The sequence below is a fragment of the Arachis hypogaea genome, chromosome 10 (genome assembly GCF_003086295.3).
Source record: "Arachis hypogaea cultivar Tifrunner chromosome 10, arahy.Tifrunner.gnm2.J5K5, whole genome shotgun sequence".
In the NCBI taxonomy this organism is placed as follows: Eukaryota; Viridiplantae; Streptophyta; class Magnoliopsida; order Fabales; family Fabaceae; genus Arachis; species Arachis hypogaea.
The window spans coordinates 45,221,034-45,229,873 of record NC_092045.1 but is presented as its reverse complement, the minus strand read 5'-3'; the positions used below and the strand labels follow the sequence as shown (position 1 = coordinate 45,229,873).

Genomic DNA, 8,840 nt, shown 5'->3' with positions numbered 1-8,840 from the left:
AAAGAGCGGAGGCCGCTGGCGAAGAATGACTCCAACCCAAAGCGGCGATTCTTATGGGGTTCAAAGGCAATCTCACGTGAAACCCTATTAGGATCTACCATTGAGTTCTTGGAGCCAGTTCCGTCATTCCCACTGGGTGAGGAAGGATAAATGTCGGTAAAGAATTTTTCAATAAAATCACATTGCAAGTATAGTTCTAAACTGGAAAATAATCCTCGATCAACGTTTAATTTGCTTGTCACAATGCAAACCAATAAAAATAACCGAATTATTTAAACCTCGGGTCATCTCTCAAGGAATTGCAGGGAAGTGTGCAATTATTGGCTATGAAAAGGCATCTTTTGGGGTTTTTGTAATAAGAGACAAGTAATGTAAATAACAAGAAAATAAACCAACAACAAAGAAAAGTCATAGCCAGGGTTGAGAATTGGAATTCCTATGCTCATTATCATTGTCAATTGTGATGGTAATTGCCTTTTACTCTCACTTAGTTAACCTCTAATAATTAAAGGAAAGTCAAGTGAGCAAAACCAGCTTAAGTTCACTAGTCCTAATCAAAAACTAGATTTAGTGAAGCTCAAGCCAACTAGCAACTTTCAATCACCAATCAACAAGAGACTTTGACAATTCAAAAGTCTCTAAATTACTCAATCCAAGCCAAAAACACAAAAATCCATTTTAAAATCCAACCAAATATTTTATCAAACACTTGGAAGGCACAAAACAAAAACATAAAAAATTAACAAGAAAGAGTAAAATCTAAGACTAACAATTGCTAGAAAATAATAACAACAAATTAAAGAAGGTGACAATAAACATAAAATACCTCAAAATGCATTAAAAGGAAATTGGAATCAACAAGGAGTCATGAACAATAAAGCAACAAGGTAAAGGAAACAACATATAAAACTAAGAAAGCAAAGAGGTGAAAATAAGGAATTAAAAGAGGAACTTGAATCAAGATTTGAAGTAGAATCTAAATCTAGATAAAACCAAAAATAAAAGAAGAAACTCTAAAATCTAGAGAGAAGAGAGAGTCTCTTTCTCTAGAATTCTACATCTAAACTAATGTGTGTAAATGAATGAATGATGAATGAGTTCTCTCCAGCTCCATTCTCCAGCCTCTTGTCTTCATTTTCGGGCCTGAAACTAGGTCAAAAGAAGCCCAAAAATGCCCCCAACGTATTCCCTTTACTAAGGCTTCTTTTTTCCTCTCATTTTTTTAATTAAAAAGTCAAAACTCAGTTCTCTTGTCGATCAGGCGACACCCGGATTTGAACTGGGGAAAAAGGATTTACATTTTAACCATGATTGCAAATAAATGAGTTCAATAAAGATCTTAGAAATCCAACTTTGAAAAAAAGAAAGGGGAAAAAAGGGAAAAGGGGCAGGGCTAGTGACTGGAGTGAAGTCGTAACAAGGTAGCCGTACTGAAAGGTGCGGCTGGATCACCTCCTTTTCAGGGAGTTCTAATGCTTGTTGGGTAGTTTTGTTTGACACGGCTTCACACCCCAAAAAAAGCGAGCTACGTCTGAGTTAAATTTGGATATGAAAGTTTTCTTTCATTTCCCGGCGTGACACTCGTCATGCGTACGCATCAGCCACGCGTATGCGTCGCTTGGACGAAGCTCCTGGTCACGCATACGCATCAGTCACACGTATTCGGCGGTTGGAAAATGGCATGATCACGCGTACGCTTCAGCCACACACACGTGTCGGTTCTAGCAACTCAAATCTCCAAATTCTTGTATTCCTTTCATTTTTGCATGCTTCCTTTCCATCCTCTAAGCCGTTCCTACCCTATAAACCCTGGAATCACTTAACAAACACATCACGAGATAATAAAAGAGAATTAAATATTAATGTTTTTAAGGCCTAGTAAGCATGTTTTCAATCATAGCACAAAATTCGGAAAGAAACTTAAAAACATGCAAATTATACGGAAAACTGTGAGTAAAGTTGATAAAATCCACTCGATTCGATCCAAAATAAGTCATAAAATAGTGGCTAATCAAATCTCCTTAGACTTAAACATTAGCATGACCTCATGCTAAGCTCAAGGGAACCAAAAGAGTGAAGGGAAAATGGTAGGACTTATGCAATGCAACTACATGCTAAATGCTTATACCTACTTCATTAAAAGTAAATCAATCTCCAAGAATATATGAACAAGTATGGCTAAAATAGTATGATGATTAAAGAATTACACTAATTCAAATCATAGAATGGAATACAAATAGACTTGTAAGAAGAAAGCTCATGAAAAATGAGAACATGGATTGAGCATCGAACCCTCACCGACGCGAAGAACGGCACTTGTTGGAATTGAGAAAAGCGGCGGCTGCAACGGAGGCTACGGTTTGCAACAGCGGCTGTAATGGATACGTCGCAGCAAATGGGAGGTGCAAGGAGAGGAGGGAGGTCTCGTCGTTAGTGGTGGTGGAGCTGACAGCGCAATGGGATTTAAAGGCAGATATAGAAAGAAAGGAAGAAGAGAGGTTAGAGAGAGAGAGTTGTTTTGAACTGAAGCGGGATAGGGGTTTACGCTTTGAATTTTAGGGCTCATTATCGTCGGATTTATCGGGATCACTGCATGTGACCAAAATGTAGCGTTTCACTAAAATGGGGTTACTGGCGGATTGTTTCGATGGTAATCTCATGCTACATTTTGCACTTATTTTCCCATTTCCCTGCAAGTACTACCAGTGAGTTTACCATTGGTATTGGAAATCCGCTGATAACAACTTGACTAAACGAATTCCCCATAAAAATTGTCAGCAATCTATTTGTTTAGACAATGCTAATGTACAACGTTAAATCCGACGGTAATCAACATTTTTCTTATAGTGGTAACACAGTGAATCAACATAATTCAGACAATTTCAAGCAACTCCAGCAACAATATACAACAATTTAGTTCAATAATTGAATACTTTTTAAAGTTCAAATTCAACTCAATTAGGGCACTAATGAGCGGATAATTTATACGCTTTTAGGCATTGTTTTTAGGTAGTTTTTAGTAGGATCTAGCTACTTTTAGGGATGTTTTCATTAGTTTTTATGCTAAATTCACATTTCTGGACTTTACTATGAGTTTGTGTGTTTTTCTATGATTTCAGGTAATTTCTGACTGAAATTGAAGGACCTGAGCAAAACTCTGATAGAAGGCTGACAAAGGACTGCTGATGTTGTTGGATTCTGACCTCCCTGCACTCAAAATACATTTTTTGGAGCTACAAAACTCCAAATGGCGCACTCTCAACGGATTTGGAAAGTAGACATCCAGAGCCTTCCAGCAATATATAATAGTCCATACTTTATTTGAAATTAGACAACGTAAACTGGTGCTCAACGCCAGTTCCATGCTGCATTCTGGAGTCAAACGCCAGAAACACGTCACGAACCAGAGTTGAACGCCAAAAACACGTTACAACTTGGCGTTCAAATCCAAAGGAAGCCTCTACACGTGTAAAGCTCAAGCTCAGTCCAAGCACACACCAAGTGGGCCCCGAAAGTGAATTTCTGCATCAATTACTTACTTCTGTAAACCCTAGTAGCTAGTCTAGTATAAATAGGACATTTTATTATTGTATTAGACATCCTGGATTGTATTTTGATCCTGTGATCACGTTTTGGGGGCTGGCCATTCGGCCATGCCTAGACCTTCATCACTTATGTATTTTCAACGATGGAGTTTCTACACACCATAGATTAAGGGTGTGGAGCTCTGCTGTACCTCGAGTTTCAATGCAATTACTACTATTTTCTATTCAATTCAATTTATTCCTGTTCTAAGATATTCGTTGCACTTCACCATGATGAATGTGATGATCCGTGACACTCATCATCATTCTCACCTATGAATGCGTGACTGACAACCACTTTCGTTCTACCTTAAACCGAACGCATATCTCTTAGATTCCTTAATCAGAATCTTCGTGGTATAAGCTAGAATTGATGGTGGCATTCATGAGAATCTGGAAAGTCTAAACCTTGTCTGTGGTATTCCGAGTAGGATTCAGGGATTGAATGACTGTGACGAGCTTTAAACTCGTGATTGTTGGGCGTGATAACAAACGCAAAAGAATCAATGGATTCTATTCCGACATGATCGAGAAACGGCAGATGATTAACCGTGCTGTGACAGAGCATTTGGACCATTTTTACTGAGAGGATGGGATGTAGCCATTGACAACGGTGATGCCCTACATACAGCTTGCCATGGAAAGGAGTAAGAAGTATTGGATGAAGGCAATAGGAAAGTAGAGATCCAACAGGGACAAAGCATCTCCATACACTTATTTGAAATTCTCACCAATGATTTACATAAGTATCTCTATCTTTATTTTTTGTTTTTTTATTATTATTATTCGAAAACTCCATAACCATTTATTATCCGCCTAACTGAGATTTACAAGATGACCATAGCTTGCTTCATACCAACAATCTCCATGGGATCGACCCTTACTCACATAAGGTTTATTACTTGGACGACCCAGTGCACTTGCTGGTTAGTTGTGCAAAGTTGTGAAGTTATGTTTGGACCATGGTATTATGCACCAAGTTTTTGGCGCCATTACCAGGGAGAGAACGAACATGAATGCCATTATCAGAAATCACATTTTTGCCTATCAAGTTTTTGGCGCCGTTACCGGGGATTGTTCGAGTTTGGACAACTGGCGGTTCATCTTGTTGCTCAGATTAGGTAATTTTCTTTGTTTTATTGTCAAAAAAAATTTCAAAAAAAAATCTTTCAAAAAAATTTTTCTCATCTGTTTTCAAAAATTATTCCAAATTTTTAAGAATGAATTCTAGTGTTTCTTGAAGCATATTGAAGCCTGGCTGGCTGTAAAGCCATGTTTAATTCTTTTGGACTGAGGCTTCCAATCATCAGCATAGAGGCAAGTTAATTGAAATATCAGCTGTTGTATATCTGATTTATATCCTAAAGCTGACTGGCTATTAAGCCATGTCCAACCCTTGGATTGGAGCTTTAGGCTAACATTGAAAGATTCCTGGAATTCTTATTAAAAATTTTGAATTTCTTATTTTCTTTTTCCTCTATGTTTTTCGAAAAATATATACAAAAATTAATAAAATCGAAAAAAAATTTAAAAATATTTTTGTATTTCTTTTTTGAGTCTTGTGTCATGTTTTAAGTTTGGTGTCAATTGCATATTCATCTTGTTCTTGCATTTTTTGAAAAATTCATGCATTCATAGTGTTCTTCATGATCTTCAAGTTGTTCTTGGTAAGTCTTCTTGTTTGATCTTTAAATTTTCTTGTTTTGTGTTGTATGATGTTTTTCATGTGCATTTTTGCATTCATAAGGTCTAAGCATTAAAGATTTCTAAGTTTGGTGTCTTGCATGTTTTCTTTGCATCAAAAGTTTTTCAAAAATATGTTCTTGATGTTCATCATGATCTTCAAAGTGTTCTTGGTGTTCATCTTGACATTCATAGTGTTCTTGCATGCATCATTGGTTTTGATCCAAAAAAATTTTCCTATTTTGGGTCATTTTTATGTTTTTCCCTCTCATCATTCAAAATTCAAAAATCAAAAAAATATCTTTTCCTTTTTTCTCTCATAAATTACGGAAATTTGAGTTGACTTAGTCAAAAATTTTTTGAAACTTAGCTATTTCTCATAAGTCAAGTCAAATTTTCAAATTTAAAAATCTTATCTTTTCAAAACTTTTTCAAAAATCAAATCTTTTTCATTTTCTTACTAATTTCAAAAATTTTACTAACAATTAATGTGATTGATTCAAAAATTTGAAGTTTGTTACTTTCTTGTTAAGAAAGGTTCAATTTTTAAATTCTAGATTCATATCTTTTAGTTTCTTGTTAGTCAAGTAATCAATTTTAATTTTAAAAATCAATTCTTTTTCAAAATATCTTTTCTATCATAACTTTCTAAAAAATTTTATCTTTTTCAAAAATTTGATTTCAAAATATCTTTTTATCTTCTTATCTTTTCAAATTTAATTTTCAAATCTTTTTCAACTAACTAACTGACTTTTTTTATTGTTTCTTATTTTTCAAAACCACCTAACTACCTTTCCCTCTCTAATATTCAAAAATCATATTTTTCTTTTTCAAAATTCTTTTAATTAATTAATTATTTCAAATTTTAATTTTAATTTTATTTCTTCTCTTAATTTTCAAAAATCACTAACTTATTTTTCTAAATGTATTTTCGAAAACTCCTCCCTTTCATCTTCTTCTATTTATTTATTTATTTACTAACACTTCTCTTCATCTCAAGAATCTGAACCTATCTTCACCCTTGTGTTTGGATTCTTCATTCTTCTTCACTCTTATTCCTTTCGTCTTCTACTAACATAAAGGAATCTCTCTACTGTGGTAAAGAGGATCCCTGTTATTATTTTTTGTTCCCTTCTTTTTCATATGAGCAGGAGCAAGGACAAGAATATTCTTGTTGAAGAAGATCCTGAACCTAAAAAGACTATGAAGAGGAAACTAAGAGAAGCTAAATTACAACAATCCAAAGACAACCTTACAGAAATTTTCGAAAAGGAAGAGGAGATGGCAGCCAAAAATAATAATGCAAGGAGGATGCTTGGTGATTACACTACACCTACTTCCAAGTTTGATGGAAGAAGCATCTCAATCCCTACCATTGGAGCAAACAATTTTGAGCTGAAACCTCAATTGGTTGCTCTAATGAACAGAACTGCAAGTTCCATGGACTTCCATCAGAAGATCCTTACCAGTTTTAAACTGAGTTCTTGCAAATCTGTGAGACTGTTAAGACTAATGGAGTAGATCCTGAAGTCTACAGGCTCATGCTTTTCCCTTTTGCTGTAAGTGACAGAGCTAGAACATGGTTGGACTCACAGTCTAAAGATAGCCTGGACTCATGGGATAAGCTGGTCGCGGCCTTCTTGGCTAAGTTCTTTCCTCCTCAAAAGCTGAGCAAGCTAAGAGTCGATGTTCAGACCTTCAAACAAAAAGATGGTGAATCCCTCTATGAAGCTTGGGAAAGATACAAGCAGATGACCAAAAGATGTCCTTCTGACATGCTTTCTGAGTGGACCATTGTGGATATATTCTATTATGGTCTATCTGAATTCTCTAAGATGTCACTGGACCATTCTGCAGGTGGATCCATTCACCTAAAGAAAACGCCTACAGAAGCTCAAGAACTTATTGACATGGTTGCAAATAACCAATTCATGTACACTTCTGAGAGGAATTCCGTGAATAATAGGACGCCTCAGAGGAAGGGAGTTCTTGAAATTAATGCTCTGAATGCCATATTGGCTCAGAACAAAATGTTGACTCAACAAGTCAACATGATTTCTCAAAGTCTGAATGGATGGCAAAATGCATCCAACAGTACTAAAGAGGCATCTTCTAAAGAAGAAGCTTATGATCCTGAGAACCCTACAATAGCAGAGGTAAATTATATGGGTGAACCTTATGGAAACACCTATAATTCATCATGGAGAAATCATCCAAATTTCTCATGGAAGGATCAACAAAAGCCTCAACAAGGCTTTAATAATGGTGGAAGAAATAGGCTCAGCAATAGCAAGCCTTATCCATCATCTTCTCAGCAACAGACAGAGAATTCTAAGCAGAGCACCTCTAACTTAGCAAACTTAGTCTCTGATCTGTCTAAGGCCACTTTAAGTTTCATGAGTGAAACAAGATCCTCCATTAGAAATTTGGACGCACAAGTGGGCCAGCTAAGTAAGAAAATCACTGAAACTCCTCTTAGTACTCTCCCAAGCAAAACTGAAGAGAATCCAAAAAGAGAGTGCAAGGCCATTGACATAATCAACATGGCCGAACCTAGAGAGGAAGGAGAGGATGTGAATCCCAATGAGGAAGACCTCATGGGACGTCTCTCAAGCAAGAAGGAGTTCCCTATTGAGGACCTAAAGGAATCTGAGGCTCATATAGAGACCATAGAGATTCCATTAAACCTCCTTCTGTCATTCAAGAGCTCTAAAAACTATTCTTCCTCTGAAGAGGATGAAGATGTAACTGGAGAGCAAGTTGCTCAATATCTAGGAGCCATCATGAAGCTGAATGCCAAATTGTTTGGTAATGAGACTTGGGAAGGTGAACCTCCCTTGCTTATTAATGAATTAGATACATGGATTCAGCAAACTTTGCCTCAAAAGAGACAAGATCCTAGCAAATTCTTAATACCCTGTACCATAGGCACCATGACCTTTGAGAAGGCTCTGTGTGACCTAGGGTCAGGCATAAATCTTATGCCACTCTCTGTAATGGAGAAGCTGGAAATCATTGAAGTACAGCCTGCCATATTCTCATTGCAAATGGTAGACAAGTCAGTAAGACAAGCTTATGGATTAGTAGAGGACGTGTTAGTGAAGGTTGAAGGCCTTTACATCCCTGCTGATTTCATAATCTTAGACACTAGGAACGAGGAGGATGAATGCATCATCCTTGGAAGACCTTTCCTAGCCACAGCAGAAGCTGTGATAGATGTTAACAGAGGAGAATTAGTCCTTCAATTGAATAGGGACTACCTTGTGTTTAAGAACCAAGGGTGTTCTTCTTTAACAATGGAGAGGAAGCATGAAAAGCTTCTCTCAGTACAGAGTCAAACAAAACCCCCACAATCAAACTCTAAGTTTGGTGTTGGGAGACCACAACCAAACTCTAAGTTTGGTGTTGAATCCCCACATCCAAACTCTAAGTTTGGTGTTGGAAGTCTACAACATTAACCTGATCACCTGTAAGGCTCCATGAGAGCCCACTGCCAAGCTATTGACATTAAAGAAGTGCTTATTGAAAGGCAACCCAATTTTTATTTATCTAATTTTATTTTTCTTTTATTGT

The 8,840-nt window shown here is 36.5% G+C and overlaps 1 non-coding gene across 1 annotated transcript; it reads right to left on the bottom strand.

The window, feature by feature from the left end:
• Positions 1-6,940: 6,940 nt before the first annotated feature.
• Positions 6,941-7,048, bottom strand: LOC112719181 (small nucleolar RNA R71). The gene has a single exon (XR_003161494.1). It is a non-coding gene; the product is annotated as a small nucleolar RNA R71 (small nucleolar RNA).
• Between the last annotated feature and the right edge of the window lie 1,792 nt (positions 7,049-8,840).